The sequence below is a fragment of the Pleurodeles waltl genome, chromosome 10 (genome assembly GCF_031143425.1).
Source record: "Pleurodeles waltl isolate 20211129_DDA chromosome 10, aPleWal1.hap1.20221129, whole genome shotgun sequence".
NCBI lineage: Eukaryota > Metazoa > Chordata > Amphibia > Caudata > Salamandridae > Pleurodeles > Pleurodeles waltl.
Genome location: NC_090449.1, coordinates 724,564,613 through 724,581,908, shown reverse-complemented (window position 1 = coordinate 724,581,908; position 17,296 = coordinate 724,564,613). Strand labels below are relative to the sequence as shown.

At 44.9% G+C, this 17,296-nt stretch overlaps 1 pseudogene; it reads right to left on the bottom strand.

Annotated features, from left to right (window-relative positions):
• Positions 1–3,374: 3,374 nt before the first annotated feature.
• Positions 3,375–17,296, bottom strand: part of LOC138261821 (integrin beta-1-like) — a 319,596-nt pseudogene continuing 305,674 nt past the window's right edge.

Genomic DNA, 17,296 nt, shown 5'->3' with positions numbered 1-17,296 from the left:
CCACTATATATTTAAAATGATGATTTTGGATTAGTTCAAGTAGATTAGCTGGACTAAATGAATTTGCCTATGGAAAAAATTAGAACAGTATCACATCTGCCTTTCTGCTTTTATGTTTGATTTTTTGCGCTTTTTGAGGGTTGAGACTATGAGTGCATGTGCTAGTGCATTTATCTCACTTGCGAGACACTTGTTAAGAAAATGGCTTGGAGCCCACCTGTTGCTTACATATGTTAGCCTACGTGGCACTCTTCTTTAAAGCCTCGTAATTGGTCACCGCAGGCCTAGCATCATTTCTGTTCCTTTCTGTGAAGCAAGGACCAATCACTGAATGATTTAACTTAATCCATGCCTGTCCGCTGTTCCTCATGTGATTTAAGTACTTCTTTTCAACTTCTAGAGCCCTTCAAACAGAAAACGTGTGACTGGCAAAAACGTGCCCAGCAGGACAAACAAATTTGTCAAGTTTTATTTTCTATTGTTAACTCTTTTCTTCTATTTTGCCAAGTCTTCTTTTCTCACGTTGTACTTATATTTTGTTTTGCTTTTGCTTGTGGGTTCTAGGTGTTCTAAAAAAATGACGATTTGCGTGGTATAGTTGGCAAAAACAGTGCTTTGCATATGGCTGGGCCGTGTCTGGAGCAGCATAGTGGAAACAAAACAATTAATTGAATCACTTGCCTGTGGATGAAACTTGCAAGCTTTCCACCCATCATCTTTGTGTTTCAGTGGGATACCCTAAATACTGTGGGTATACCCAAGCATGAGTCCAATACTCACTGTGCCACAGGATGTAAGTTGTTGTTCTCTGATGAGGCCCAACAAAGCTGCACGTATTCTGGGGTTGCTTGTGTTACCCTCTAGAGAAGAACTAGCCTGGTAGGTACAGAAATACGGTTCCTACTGGGGTAAGACAAAGTCTGATTTGCATATGCTTGGCCCCACTATAGGTGGCATAGTCAGCAAAAAAGTATGAATTGGAATACGGCCTTAAACAATTGCCAGTGGCTGAAACTACTCCAAATACTTTACCTATCACTTTTGTGTTTCAGTGTAACACAACTGAGTGTAAGGAGTATGTCCAGACTTGGTACCTGACCTATGCTCACTGTGCAATAGAAATCAAGCTACAACACAAAGGTGGGACTCAGAAAGGCCAACAATTGGTCTAGGTTGCTTGCTTTTCAATCTCAAGGGAGTTGCCCAGGAAGATTAGGCTGGATTATTCATTTGGGAGCAGGGCCAAGTCTGATCTGTGTATAGCTTGTCAGTGACTAGAGTGGCATAGTGGACGAAAAAAAGATAATCTGAAATGCAGTATGAGTGAAAAAGAGAAACTAAGACTTTAGCAACTATTCCACCAAACACCTTGGAGTTTCTTTTTTAAGATGGCACTGTTCATTGGCTGGCTGGTAATAGAAGTGCACATATTTTTGTGAAATTTACATGACACAAGACACAATGAAATTCCAATTAACTATTTTAAGCATATTTTGACACAATCATAGCTGTGTACAAAATAATGTAGTGCATTACAAATACAAACGGCATACATAGATATTTGGATGACTGTCAACAAGTATTGCTTACAATAAACACAGTTGTGAGAGAAAAGTAAAATGTGACAAGGATAGGAAAAATATATGATGATCCTGTATGTCTTTAAAAAAAATATATTTCGAGTTTGTTTTATTGAATCTGATACCGAGCATTTCTATCATGCTGGAATATATAATTACATTTAAAATAATACCATATTTCTCTATTACATAAGCTTCAGGGAGATAAGTGCATTACATATATTTATAAAAAAGGATAAACGTCTCTGTGCATGGTGCATGAACATATCGGTCCAGAATGTCAAATGACAAATACAGATAACAGTGAAATAACAATTAACCAAAACATTATCAGTGACTCCATGAGTACAGGGTATGTGTAATACACAACTTAAGAATACTCCCAATTTGGAAATTTAATACTTCTCTGTGGGATAGGGGCAATGTATATATCGATCTATCCTTCACCCTCACTGGACAGTTCTTCCTCGTGTCCCATTTCAGTGTTAACAACAACAAAAATAAGTTCCGCCCATAGTGGAGCTATTGGTTGCCAATGGCAGTTATTAAGCTCTTCCACATTTATTGTACGGTTATCATATCTACTCTATTGGATCACATTGTGGTGTCAATTATCAAGTGAGAAGAGTTTGGGGGTCGACTCCTCCAGTGCATAGCTGTGCACGTTTTAACAAGAACCAAGGGCAGATCTACGATTTCTAATTCTACTAAGGTTGGGTCTTCACCCAACCAGCAGGCCTCAGGGATGTGTAAGCCCTTCATATTGAGTAGATCCTCTATCTGTCTCTTTCTCCATGATACCTGCATGTCTGTACATATAACCACACTATGGGGGTCATTATGACCCTGGAGGTCCTGCCCCACCACACTGGCCAGACCGCTGACAGCGTGGCAGTGCAGGACCGCCAAATTATGACAAGGGTAGTGAACTGGCTGCATTGCAGGCAGTTCACCACCTGTACCGTCAGTGGGGTTGGACCTCCTGGCTGAAACTTAGCACTTGTATAGCGCACTACTCACCCGTTAGGGTCTCAAGGCGCTGTACGCATACCGCTGTGGAACCCCTCCTGGCTTTTCCCTGGGAGGGGCCCACTCCTGGGCAACCCCCAGGGTGAAGCCAGGCATCCAAGCGCTGTTAGGGCCGTTGTGGAGATTAAGCAAGCTATTGCCCAGAGTTACAGAGCGGGACCCATTAATTAGATTAGGCACGAGCGAGAATGATCTGGTCCTGAGGTTGACCACCTTCGGCCCGGCAGTCCACCTAACACCACCCGCAGTATTTTGAGTATCCTTACCGCCAGGAATTCCGTGGCGGTAGCCCGGCACGAAATTCCTGGCAGTAAGGATACTGGCGACATGAATACTAATTCCTGATGCCACTACAGGACGCCCAAACACCCCCTCCCTATAGGAGCCCCCCTTCAACCTCAACCCCATCAGGAGCCTCCCAACCCCCAAGCAGAGACACCCCGGTCCCCGATCCCATTACTGATCCCGCCACCCCCGTTCCCCGTACTGACCCCCGATCCCTCTACTGAGCCCCCGATCCACACATGCACACACCGCACATACAGACATACATACACACATCCACACATACATACATACAAGCACACATCCACACATACATACATACATGCACACATCCACGCTCACTCATTCACACACACACATGCGCATATGGCCACAACACTCCCTCCACCCCCGCATACATGCATTCACACAAGCACACAGACACTTGCACACACACAAACTCACACAACACCTCCCCCCACCCTCCTCCATTCACACACACACACACACACACCCATACCCATTCACGCACACAACACTCAAGACCCCTTCTCCCCTGTCGGTCGATCTCCTTACCTGGGTGTTGTCTGGGAGGGAACGGGGTCCATGGGGCCTGTCTGCCGGCACCACCCCGCCCCGTCACCACAACACCGCCATGCCGATAACAAAGTTGTAATACAGCGGGCGTGTTGTGATGACATGGCGGTGCAAGTGGAGCAACCTCCACCAGACCGCCGACCACCAGTATGGCTGCTGGCGGCTTCCCACCCAATTTATGGCGGAGAGCTGCCAGGAGTCATAATATGGCGTTCTCAAGACCGCCATTACTGGCGGTGTCCTGGACGGCGTGACTTCGCGGTCAACTGTTTTGACTGCCGAAGTCATAATGAGGGCCTATGTGTGAAAAGTCTGCATCATGATTGTCTCTGGGGAGGTGTTTGCATTCACGCTTCGGATAAGATTCAGTTGTCTAGGGGACATGAAAATTGTGTAGGCGATTAATTTGGGTACATTTAAATATTATATTCCTGAAGATTTTCTGCATGAGCAACAAAATCCCACTCCAGCCTGTCAGTAAAAGTCTTGTAAGAGTATTTTCCCACTTCTCCTGAAGTCCTGTCACTTCAGGGTTAGTCACATTGATAGATCTGTAGAAATTTGTTAAGAGGTTCTGGTTGTTTTCCATTGTAAAGAGCAACTGAAGCGGCAATCATTTATGTGTAAGAGATTACACAACGTGCAGAGATCTATGACATAACATTACCATCTGTGGCAATGCATTTATTTGTACAAAATGTGATTTAGAAAAATAGTAATTGCTGACACAACAACTAATAGTTGTGAGGTTAAGTTCATAAAATAATTTACTTTTTTTGTATTTCATACTGATTATAATAGGTTGAGGCCAGTCGTTTTTAGTATATTTTTCTTTCTTATTTTGCAGATTTCTACTGCTTTTATTTCTTGTATACTTTATGTGCGAAATAAAGCACCCTTATGTTGATTAAATTCCCTTTTGGAATTTAACTTGATGTTTAAAAGGTATTTGGATAAAACTGGAACAATAGATTGAAATTGTGACACTAAATTAATTGTTTCACGATTTACAAGCTTAAGCTGTTATTGAAAAATCTTTTAGTGTCCTACATCTTTTTGACAACTGTTTCGCCATTCTCTTAGAGCAACTGGGGCAAAGTAACATAACAATTGCTGTATTCGGTTCAGTCTTTGTGACAGTGATATCAGAATTCAAATATGCTCCATCTTCAACTCATGCTGCTGGCATTGCTTGAGTCATTGTTTCCTTTTCGTGGCACAGTTTTCCAGCCTTAGGCACTTAACTTGCCTCACTCGTTCCCATGTTTCTGCATTTTCTAAAATCAAAATATAATACAGTACATCATGAAATATAGTAAGTCAAATTATTTTTTTTAGGGTATGGTACATTTTGCTTTGTTTAAACATGAACAATAGATCAAATAAATAGAAGATATGTACAATGAACTACCAACCCCTAACTTTCCCTTCCACCAAAACCTCATGTAAATTCCCTTGGCATTTCTAATAATTTAAGGTCAGCAGCGCATTGCATTCCACAATACACGAGTATTCAGAGATTTCTATTAATCACCACAGTGTATAATGCAATGGATCCCCTTACTTGACCACTTTCAGACAACAGCCTTCTCCTAAACATTCAAAAGCTAGAGCCTCTAAAAGAATAAAATGTGTCTGTAGCCTTGTGTATGATATTGGCGGATCACAACCGCAGTTCCCCAAACCCTTTAACAGTTTGCCAATTTTCCCATACCGAGTAGGTACCAGAATATATTCAGCCATTTATCATTGTTAACACTATATACAGTTTTCAACCTGACCTTTTTTCTTATCCCCTTGGGTGCCATGGTTGAGCTGGTTACGACCTTGGACACGGCGCTCATGTGCCGAGGACGAAACCAGCTTGTCCTGCACCTGGCTCATGGGGGCCCGCGTGGGCCTCCTACCCCCCTCCCCTGGGCAGGGATGGAAGGGGAATCGCTTCCCCTTCCACCTGACCCCCCGTGACATCTGATGACGTCCACGTGCAATCGCACTGCATTTCTCTTTCGATCGGAGGGTGGGGGAGGTCAGAGAGACATGAAAGGAAAGTTAAGGCTTTTCCCTTCCTTTCATGTCTTTTTGAGCATTCCTGCAGCCCGATCGCATAGCTATCGGGCTGCAGGAATGCCCACTAGATACCAGCAACTTTGTTTACATTATGTAAACAAAGAAGGAAAGCGGCCCCTTGGGCAAGGACACTCCCCTAAGGGGGCATTTTTTTATTTTAGGCCATTTCTGCACCAGGGATAGTTAAAAAAAATTGTTACAGGTGGGGAACGACCCCTTAGGCAAGGGTCACTCCCCTGCAGGGCAAATTTATTTTAGGCCATTTCTGCCCCCCTTGGGAGTAGAAACCACTAGACACCAGGGATTTTTTTATGACAATTTTACTCAAGGGTATCGACCCCTTAGGCAAGGGTTGCTCCCCTGTGGGGCAAATTTATTTTAGGCCATTTCTGCCCCCCTTGGGGGCAGATCAGCCTATTTCTATTAGGCCGATCTGCCCCAAGGGGGGCAGAAACCACTTAGGCGCCAGGGATTGGTGTATGTGTGTGTGTTCTGTTTTGGGGGGCAGCTCCTTGGGCAAGGGTCGCTCCCCATGGGGGCACATTACTGTTGGCCATTTCTGCTCCCTTTAGGGGCAGATCAGCCTATTTTTGTAAGGGGGCAGAAAGCCTACTAGATACCAGGGAGTTAAAAAAAATTGTGGGGTGGTGGCAACCAACTAGTATGGGCATGGTTATGCCCCTACCCCAACTAACGTGTATGGGCATGGCTATGACCTCGCCCCAACTGAAAGGAGTAACAGTCTTTCAGCTCTCCCCCGCTCCCTAAAAGATCTTATCCCAACGGCAAGCAAGAGGACATTTGATTATTTGGGGGTTTGATTTTACATTTGGGCCATGAGAGCTTGTCTAACTCTCAAAATCGTCCCACTTGGAATGGTGAGGGCTGCACTTTTTGGACTTTGGGACGCTGCCATGTAGAAAAATCTACGAGACCTAGACACATCTGAAAACTAACCATCTTGGTGAGTCCAGGGTGGTGTGTTTTACATGCACCCGCACCATTTTCTTACCCACAATGCCCTGCAAACCTCCAACTTTGCTTGAAATCACACATTTTCACCACATTTTTGTGATGGAGCCTTCCAGAATCTGTGGAAAGCCACACAATTCCTACCACCTAGCATTGTCGCATCTATACCGATAAAAATTCTGCCCCACTTGTCAGCCTAAAAACTTTATTTTCCAAACTGCCCTTTTGGACCCGATTTGGTTCCCCCTCAACTTCAACATGTTTTTTGCTCTTCCCTGTCACAGGCACTTGGCCCACCTACACAAGTGAGGTATCATTTTTATTGGGAGACTGAGGAGAATGGTGGGGGGGGGTAGGAGATTTTTGCTGGTGTGGTGATACCACACAGAAATGTTGGGAAAATGTGATTCTTTTAGCTAAACTTGAGGTTTACTGAAGATTCTGGGTAACCAAACACTGGGGGATCCATGCAAGTCACACCTCCCTGGACTCCCTCGGGTGTCTAGTTTTCAGAAATGTCTGGGTTTGGTAGGTTTCCCTAGATGGCTGCTGAGTCCAGGACCAAAAACGCAGGTGCCCCCCTCACAAACACATATAGTTTTGTAATTGATAATTTTGATGTGTCCACGTAGTGTTTTGGGGTATTTCCTGTTGCGGGCACTACGCCTACCCACAAAAGTGAGGTACCAATTTTATCAGGATATGTAGGGGAATGCTGGGTAGAAGGAAGTTTGCGGCTCCCCTCATATTCCACAACATTGCAGCACCGAAATGCGAGGAAAAAGTGTTTTTTTGCCAAATTGTGAGTTTGCTAAGGATTCTGGGTAACAGAACCGGGTGAGACCACCACAATATCCCCATCCTGGGTTCCCCTAGGTGTCTAGTTTTCAGAAATGTCCAGGTTTGCTAGGTTTCCCTAGGCGCTGGATGAGCTAGAAGACAAAATCCACAGCTAGGCATGTTGCAAAAAACAGGTCAGTTTTCTTTGGGAAAATGTGATGTGTCCATGTTGTGTTTTGGGGCATTTCCTGTTGCCGGCACTAGGTCCACCCACACAAGTGAGCTACCATTTTTATAGGGAAACTTGGGGGAATGCTGGGTGGAAGGAAATTTGTGGCTCCTCTCAGATTACAGAACTTTCTACTACCGAAATGTGAGGAAATAGTGTTTTTTGGGCCAGATTTTGAGGTTTGCAAAGGATTCTGGGTAACAGACCCCGGTGGGAGCACTACAAGTCACCCCATCCTGGATTCTCCTAGGTGTCTAGTTTTAAAGAATGCACAGGCTTGCTAGGTTTCCCTAGGTGCCGACTGAGCTACAGGCAAAAATCTTCAGCTAGTCACTTACAAATAACACGTCAGATTCTAATGTAAAAAGGTGATGTGTCCATGTTACGTTTTGGGGCGTTTCCTGTTGTGGGCACTAGGCCTACCCACACAAGTGAGGCACCATTGTTGGGGGAACACAGAATAGAAGAACAAGTGTTATTGCCCATTTTCTTTCTCTACATTTTTTCCTTCCAAATGTAAGATAGTGTGTAAGAAACAAGTCTATTTGAGAAATGCCCTGTAATTCACATGCTAGTATGGGGACCCCCAAATTCTGAGATGCGCAAATAACGACTGCTTCTCAACACCTTATCTTGTGCCCATTTGGTTTCCTTGATACCTATTTTTCACTCTTTATATTTTACCAATTAAATTGCTGTATTCCCGGTATACAATGAAATCCCTTTTCAAGCTGTAGCTCATTTATTGGCTCTGGGTACCTAGGATTCGTGATGAACCTACAAGCCCTAGTAATCCCCGCAAACGGAAGGTTCCAGCAGACGCAACAGTATTTTGCTTTAAGAAATCTGCCATAGCTGGGAAAAGTTACAGATGAAAACATAGACAGAAATGGCTGTTTTTTAACTCAATTTCAATATGTTTTATTTCAGCTGTTACTTTCTGTAGGAAAACCTTGAAGGATCTACACCCCTGGCTGCATTCATAATTGTGTCTATTTCTCAGAATTGCTTAGCTGTCTGGGATCCACATTAGTTTGACACCCATTTCTGACTTGAAGGAGGCTGAAAGCACAAAACATAGTAAAAATGAGCTATGTCCCAGTAAAATGCCAAAACTGCGTTGAAAAATTTGGTTTTCTGATTCAAGTCTGCCTGTTCCTGAAAGTTGGGAACATGGTGATTTTAGCACCACAAATCCTTTGTTGGTTCCATTTGCAGGGAAAAAAAACACATGCTTTCTTCTGCAGCACTTTTTCCCCATTTTTCCCAAAACAACCTGAGTTTAGCTGTATTTTGGCAAATTTCTTGGTCTGCTCTAGGGGAACCCACAAACTCTGGGTACCTTTAGAATCCCTAGAATGTTTGGAAAAAAGGACACAAATTTGGTGTGGATAGCTTATGTGGACAAAACGTTAATGGGAACTAAGCGCAAACTACCCCAAATAGCTAAAAAAGGCTTGGCACAGGAGGGAAAAAGGCCCGGCAGTGAAGGCGCTAAGGCTAAAAACACTGTTTTCAGTTTCATGTTGATGTGTTGTATCGCATCCCGTTCCTTCCAGACTCCTCTGACCTTGAGTAAGCTCATGTGAAAGCCCCAACCCATCTGTTGTGATTGGTACTGTTGGAGTTCGTTGATGAAATGTAATACCTTGAGTTACATTTTTTTGTTCCGTCATGCTATTTACTCCTGTACTTTTTGCATGACAACAACTAGATCTTCCATCTCCCTTCTGCTTGTGACCTCTGGCTTTGTAACTATTCCTGAATTGGTCTCATGTGAAGTCTCACATATGGGATTAGAGGGATGCATGATGCCATCTTCCCTAATAGTTTCCCCACCATCCTCACTGTCAGAGCTTGTCCCTCCTGGTAAAGCTGCGTCTCCATCACCAATGAGTACGCTCTCTTTTACACCAATCACTGGATTGAGTTGATTCTTGCTCTGAGAAAAAATGTCTCTTGTTCTAGTTGTGGGGATGACTTCTCTAGGTTTATTGAGAACCACAGTGAGAAAAGAGCCTTTATTACCTGTTGTATGCCTTCTTTGCACTTGTTGTAACAGTTTGCTCCTAGATCCAGTCATCCAGGTTTGTGTATGCCCTGTGTTCTGAGGTGTGCTGCTACCACTGATGAACACTTGGCAAACACCAGTGGGCTGATTTTATCCCAAACATCCGTACCGTGAAATGGAAGTGAATTTTGTTTAGCTATTTGTTGTGTTGCCTATTCATTGCGATGTGTAATTAGGCGTCCTTTAAGTCTATACGTGCCATATAATCTCCTACTTGCAGTTGTGGAATGACCTCTTGCAATGTTGTCATTCTGAATCTTCGTGCCTTTATGGATTTGTTTATAAACCTGAGGTCTTGAATTGGTGGTAGAGAACCGTCTACTTTGGGGATTAGGAAATATGTTGAGTAATTTCCCTTGCTAATTTCTTGTTTTGGAACTATTTGTATTGCTTTTTCCCCAGTAATTCCTTCACCTCCTCGAGGAGACGGGCTGTTTCTCCTTGGGAATGGACTTTCTTCCTTGGTCCCCTATCTGATGGGAAACTTTGAAATTCTATGCAATATACAGATTGAATTAATTTCAGAATCCATTTGTCTGAAGTTATTTTCCCCCACTCCTGAAGGAAGTCTTTTATTCTGCCTCTTACTGGTGTTGTGTGCAGGAATTTTCGTTCGTTACTGACGTCTCACACTGATGGCGTTTGCATGAGGTCTCCTACTTTTGAACAGTCACTTGAGTGTGGGAGTAGAGCCTCCTCTGCGAGGGTGACCCCTTCCATTGCTCCTTCCACTAAATGACTGACAGCTTTGCGGTTGGTACTGCCAACTTGGATTAGCTGAGGTGGTTTGGTTGCTCCATTGAAAGCTTTGGTGTGAATTTCCTGGATGGAAACGTCTTCTCCCTGTTGAAGGAGGTTGGCTCAGTATATGGTGTACACCTATGGGTGAGACACCCTGCACTGAGCCCAGGCAACCCTTAGTGATAGTGTAAATGGCTTCTAATAGCCAGAACTCTCAAAGGGTAGCTGTGGAGAGCAGCTAAGGCTTATCACAAGGGGGGAGGGGGGGCCAAACCAATTGCAATCACACAGTCAGTGTAATTTACACACAAGAATGAACCATATCAAGGGTTAAAAAATTAAGTCATATTTACAGACACAAGTATGTAAAATCATAAATTGACATAGGCCCCAGCTGGGGAGGTGGGGAAGGAAAGGGAGGGAAGGGGGAGGGAAAGCCATATACGAAAGCAATGGGTTAAGCACAGTACAATCAGACAAGACTAATACTCAAGGATTCTAAGGACTGGAGAAGTACTAGAACACCAGAGGTAAGTAGCAGGGTTTCCCCAGAAGCCTGTATGCAGAGGTGTTACTTAGTATCTGTGTCCATAGGATTACATGAGATAGTAGTGGTTGGAAAAAGATTGCAGAAGGACCCTTTTCCGAGTACCCCGAGGAAACCTGTTGAAGCAAGGATGGTTCGAGAGTGCCCTGACCCGTGGATACCCAGAGAGGTGGAGTATCTACACCAGCGAGCCTAGGTGCATAGGGGGTAAAAATGTGTCAGAACCTCCCGTTGAAATTAATGGGGACCTTGGCTGTCCAGCGGCTGCAGTGACCCGTGGACCAGGTCGGTGGAACCCAGGCATGGATTCCGCACAAGGAGTACCTGTGGAGAGAGGGGGACAGAGTCCAAACCACCCGGAGTCGTCCCGAGGGTTCAGGAGGGCAATGCCCACCCTTCTTTTGAGTACTTTTTAGTTGGATAGTTGTTGTGAAAAGGCAGCTGCGGCGTCCAGGCCATGCAGACGGATCCCAGGGGTCGTCCATGAGCTGCCCCACACCGGTCGTCGAACTGCAGTGAGGTCACTGACCAGCAGGGCCACCAACAAGCCTTGGCAGATGCAAGAGGAATTATGCACGAAGAGTTGCAGTAAATAGGACCAGCAAGGTCCAAGGGACTCAACTTTCACAGGTAAGTCAGGGCCAGCCTTCAGCAGTGAGGAGACCCAGAAGGAATCAATAGAGACCCCAGGAGGTCACTCTGGCAGCAGGCATAGGGAGTTGTGAGGAGGCCTCAGCAGCACAAAGAAGATGGATGCCCATGTTGCAGGGGATACAGGGAAGACAGTCTTAGATCTGTGTGATGCTCGAGGCTGGAGCTTCTTGGAGCTAGGACGTCTTTGGACTGAAGAGCCCACAATCTTTGGTAACAATGGATGCATTTCACAGGGGTTCTGTTCCAGCAGCTCCAACGAGGGACCACGTACTTCCCAGTTGTGAAGAAGACAGGTCAGACCTATGGAGAGCCACAGAACCACCAACTGTGTTGCAGAGCCTGGAAGAGTCTGTGGGACATCAGAATCCACAAAATGGTTGTCAATGTTGAGGTGCCTGCGGTTGCAGGGAAGTGTCTCCTTCACTCCAAAGGAGATTCCTTCTGGATGTTTTTAGTGGAGGCAGAGTCCTTGTGACTCCGGAGGAGCCACAGAACCACCACCTGTGTTGCAGAGCCTAGAAGAGTCAGTGGGACATCAGAAGCCACAAAACGGCTGTCGACGTTGAGGTGCCTGCGGTTGCAGGGAAGTGACTCCTTCACTCCAAGGGAGATTTCTCTGGATGTCTTTAGTGCATGCAGAGTCCTTGTGACTCCTGGAGGATGCATGGCCATGGAAATTGCAGAGTCCTTGCAATGCTCGGGGACAAAGTTGCAGTATGAGCCTTCCTACCAGTTGCAGTCTTGTCTTGGTTCCCGGCGAAGTCCAGCAGCAGAATCCGGTGTCCGGGTCGCAGAAGAATCTTGGAGATCAATCTTGTAAAAAAAATCTGGGGTCCCACCCTCAGGGGAGCCCTTGAGTGACCCAGGAAAGGGGTTAGACGACTACTGCAATGACTTATCTATCGGAGGTGGGGGGTGGGGGTTCAGGGATGCTGCTCTACTGGAACGACCAGTCAGATGCTCCCAGGGGCCTCCAAGATAGCAGAATCAAGTGGCCACCTAGCAGAGTCCTGGGCACCTCCCTAGGGGAGAAGCTGAACAGGGGGGTGGTCACGCCCCTGTCCTTTGTGTGTTTCGCATCAGAGCAGGAGCCTGTGGGCTCCTGCACTGGAAGAAACCGGTTTTGCAAGGAGGGCACCAAATGTGCCCTTCAAAGCAGTCTGGTGGCGCTTAGGAGCACCCTCTGGCCCAGAGACACCTATTTCTAAAGGAGAGGTGGCAACACCTCTCCTCTACAGGAAAACTTTGTTCTGCCTTCCCCAGCCTGAGTTAAGTTCAGCATCAGGAGGGCAGAACAGTGTCTGGGTTCGACAGCAGCACTGGCTTGCAGGCAGACCCTGCCTGCAAGGCTGCACAGGTAGACATGGGAGATCCTCTAAGGAACCCCCAAAGTACATGGTATCATTTAACTATCACTGGAACTGGTGAAGTTGCATGACACCAAACATGACCAGGTTAGGTGAAACCATTAAGTAGTTGGACATCTCGTGATGACCAATGTCCACTACATACCTTAGAATTACCTCCCCACGCTTACTAAGCCCAGAAAATGGAGTCTGTGGTTTGTAGGAGTACCTCTGCTCATGCGGGGTACCCTTACACTCAGAACTCTGCACCCTGCCCTTGTGCTGATGGGCCTACGTTAGGGGTGGCTTATAGGGTCAGAAGTGCGAGTGACCGCGATATAAGGTAACCCTTATATCTAGAGTTAAAGGTGCATGCACCATTTCACACAGGCTGCAATGGAAGGCCTGTAGACAAAGTTTGCAAGGGCTCCCATGGGTGGCATAATACATGCTGCAGCCTTGGTGTGCCAATGCCCTAGGTACCTAAATACCATAGACCACAGACTTACAGGGGTACACCAGTATGCCAATATAGGGGTGAGAAAAAAAATTTGCGGCGAGAACACTGACACTGGGATCCTGGTTAGCAGGATACCAGTGTACTACTGTCAAAACACACTGACACCAGGCAAAAATGGGGGCAACCAAGTCAGAAAGATCCTACATTCCTACACTTGTGAGTCTGCAGGATGGTGCGGCCCTCCCACCGCACTCCTCCACAAAACTGCAATGCTCCAATAAGTTTTGCCGTCATGTTGTCCCTTTTCAATTGGTTGTGTTTCTGATCAAATGTACTGCCAGACAACTGCTCTCCGTTGAATGGTGTGTTGAGAATGCTGGCCTGTACCTCTGGCTTAAATGCTGATATTTTTAAACAGGAATGCCGTCTGAGTGTTACGCCTCTTCATCATTTGTCGGCTTGCTGTATCCAATGATGACTTTAGGCGTTGATGATGTTTTTGCCACAGTCCACTAAGTGTGCTGCCATTTTCCTGTATTGATCAGGTAGGTTTTTCAAATTCCTCAATTTCCTCCCAGTGTTGGTGTGCCTGGCGATTTAAAAGGGCATTGGAGTTAGTGGTTGGCTGCACTATGCTCAAACTTCCTCCCCATGAGATCCATCCTTTTGCTTTCCTTTTCGGAATTCGGTCCCACCATTGATGGAACATTGGCCCTATTTCTCTTTGTTGACAATATAATTGAGTCCGCAGGAACAGTGCCCTTTATATATGCTACATCTTAGAAGAGCATTTCTACTTCTTCTCTGCCCTGGGAGTCACTGCTTGACAGGTGGCAGGTTCTATAAAGGCCTATATGTCCTGCTGTAGGATACTAGGGAGCAGGGTAGAAATTGTTTCCTGGTTTGCATCGTTATCAGTGTTTCCAGTAGGAAGCAAGATTGAAGTTTTTCTTCCTTGAGCTGTACTCCATATTTGTCTGCAGCACATTTGAGGACCTGATTGTACATGCCGATGTCGCCTGGAGGCGAAGGCCTCGGCAGATACCTATCTACAGCATGGGTACTCATAAACATTTTCCCAGGGGGCAAAACATTTGGTCAGCGGTATAAGCAAGGGCTGCACTGATGTGAGCAGGTGGGTGGAGGACGACTGTATGAAAGCTAAGTATGTACATCCAGTGTCTGAATTGAACTGCAAAATGTGGATCCAGAAAACCTGGGATTACACCAGGCTTTCATGCATGACCAATTTGTGTGATTCTAGGCAGTTATTTCATGACTTTCCCTCCTTTATCACATATATGTGGACCTTGACCTCGAAAGACATGACTTCAGAATGTATGCTGTACAAAAACTTCTACTGTGTTTGATTTAATAATGTAGATGTTCATGTATAATAGCTACCCCGGCCACCCAAAAGGTGCAAGTAATAACTGACTTGCCTTTTAGTTCACTAATGGCATTATTGTCAGGATCGGAGGAAAGCATGTTTCTAACTTGAAGTTTGAAAACAATAACTTAAAAAAAAAAAAAAACTTTTAATGCACTGGCATTATCTGATTTCCTAAGGTAAAACACATCTGCATGTAATATTCTTTTCGAATTTTGGAGACACATTCATATTTTTACACATTTGCTGCAAGATATATTTATAAATAGGGGTGTTCCTAAAGTTAGGCTGCAGTGCAGGACACCCTAATTACTTCACTTCTGTAACTGCGATTAAACTTTAAATGAATGCTTGTCCGTTTATTTCACATATTTTAATGTTAGTGCTGAGTCGAGTAAAGCTGCTGTTGACCAAGGGGCCACGTGTAATGGTCAGGAGGGCGGAAGCACCAACGAGCCATACTTTGAGTATCACTGATCTACAGCTTCCTCGGTCTTGCCACTGCTTTATATACTCAGCCTCCGAGCCGTGGTATGTCTCTGCCATCTGTTCCTCCTCCTCATAGAAGAGGTCTTCCTCCTATTGGGCTCAGGAGTTAAAGAAGGTCCGATTTCCTTGACATATTTCTCCATCTGATCCTTCAGCATTGAAGTTTTTCAATGCCTTTGAGACAGATTTTCTTGACTCAGGCAATTTCTTAGAGGCCATTGACTCTTGTACATCTGGTCTCCTCATCTTTTTGGTTTCCTGACCTTCGAAGATCTTAAGTTCCACGCCTGATGGTTCTCCCTCTACTTCCTTGGTGATATTCTCTTTGCTTGAGAGACCCAGGTCTCTTAAGGATGGTGTTGTCTGTTGGCTCTGAGGCTGTGAGGCCTTGGCTATGCCTCTCTTTCTCTTTTTCACCCTAAGTGTCTTTCACATGAAGACCAAACTAGCACTGCAGTCCTCGCTTCAGTGGTTGACAGGAAGGCAGAGTTTGCAGACCGGCTGCTTGTCCCTTTGAGAACTTGTGGTGGCAGTTCTCGCAAAACTGGAATCTTGTTTTCTCCATCAGGCCCTTCGTGGAGCCCCCATAAATGGGCATTCTCTAAAGTCTACTTGAAAAAATTCTCTTTTTGCTCCTGAATTCTCCTCCGGTACCTTTCAGTCATTGATGTTAAATGACTCTGGTGAACTTAGAATAATTTCTTGAATTTATTTACAAAACTTTTCTTGTATTGTAGTTCCTTCAGCCATCTTCCATTCCCAACGGTGGAAGATGGCGACCAAAGGTGGAAGATTTCAGAGGAGGGCATAGAACATCACAGAAAGCATATAATAGGTAGACCTGTTGACGCCCAACCCAATCACTAAATGGAGGAATAATGCACAGCATATGAATCCAGAAAAAGATTTACGCTGCAAAAATGGTACTCTAGGAGTTAGATACACTCCATTTTCTTGCTCCCATCATTCTGTGATCGTACTGAAGGTGAGATTTCTCAATAAACAGGCTAAACCTAGGTGGAAAGTGAATAGGGTATTACTGACAAATCAAGAGGTCATACAAGTACTAACGGAGGAGAGCAGCAGTTATTTTAGAATGAATCTTGGGTAGGCCTGTTTTGGGGATAATATGGGATTCCTATAAAGCAGCTGCCCAATGGATTCTTGGTGAGCAAGTGTTCATCAAAACTAGAAATGTACGTGAAGCAGATAGGAGATTTAAAGGAGAGATTGTGGCATTAGAAAGAGAGCTTTTGGTGTCTGATTCACGCCAGGGGTTGCAGGAAGAGGCTGAGAAACACAGGGAAAGTGGCATGAAGTAAGTTAGCGTATTTCAAGTGTGGGTAGAAGAGTGCCAACATTCTTGACTAGAAGGCTAAGGCAAATTGAGGGTTGAATTATATTGAGAGTTTGATAGATGATTTAAGGACAGCAACATGTCAGAGGATAAGGCCAGAATAGAAGGTCATTTCCCTCCAATCGTTTGGGGATTTGCAATCAGACGGAAGTGGTTTTAGGAGTTCAGACTTAGGAGAATGGTTAGCAGGGAAACAGCTGCAAGCTTTGTCCAGTATAGAACAACAAGATCTTCTGAGAGATAACACCAAGGAAGAGATTATTTCACAAATCAACAAAACTGGTAATGGGAATGCTGCTAGTCCGATTGATCTTCCGGGTGAATTTTATAAAGCCATGAAAGAGATCATAATTCCTACATGGAAGTACTTGTTTAATGCATACTTGGCAGGAGTTACTGCAATCCCTTCATCGTGTAATTAGGCAGTCATAACCGTACTTCTGAAACCTAATAAAAATCAGAAATTGGTTGACTCATATAGACCCATTTCCCGGTTAAATCATGGAGATAAGATCTTTGCTGGAATTTTAGTCAAGCGACTCTACACTGTGATGGGCAGTTTGGTACATTCAGATCAGAAATGTTTTGTGCCGGGTAAGCAGTTACATGACCTTACCCACAAACTGACAACATCTATTGACATGGTCACTGTGAATTCAGAATCATTGGCCATAGTAACTATTGATGCTGCTAAGGCGTTTGATAGAATTAGATGGGCAT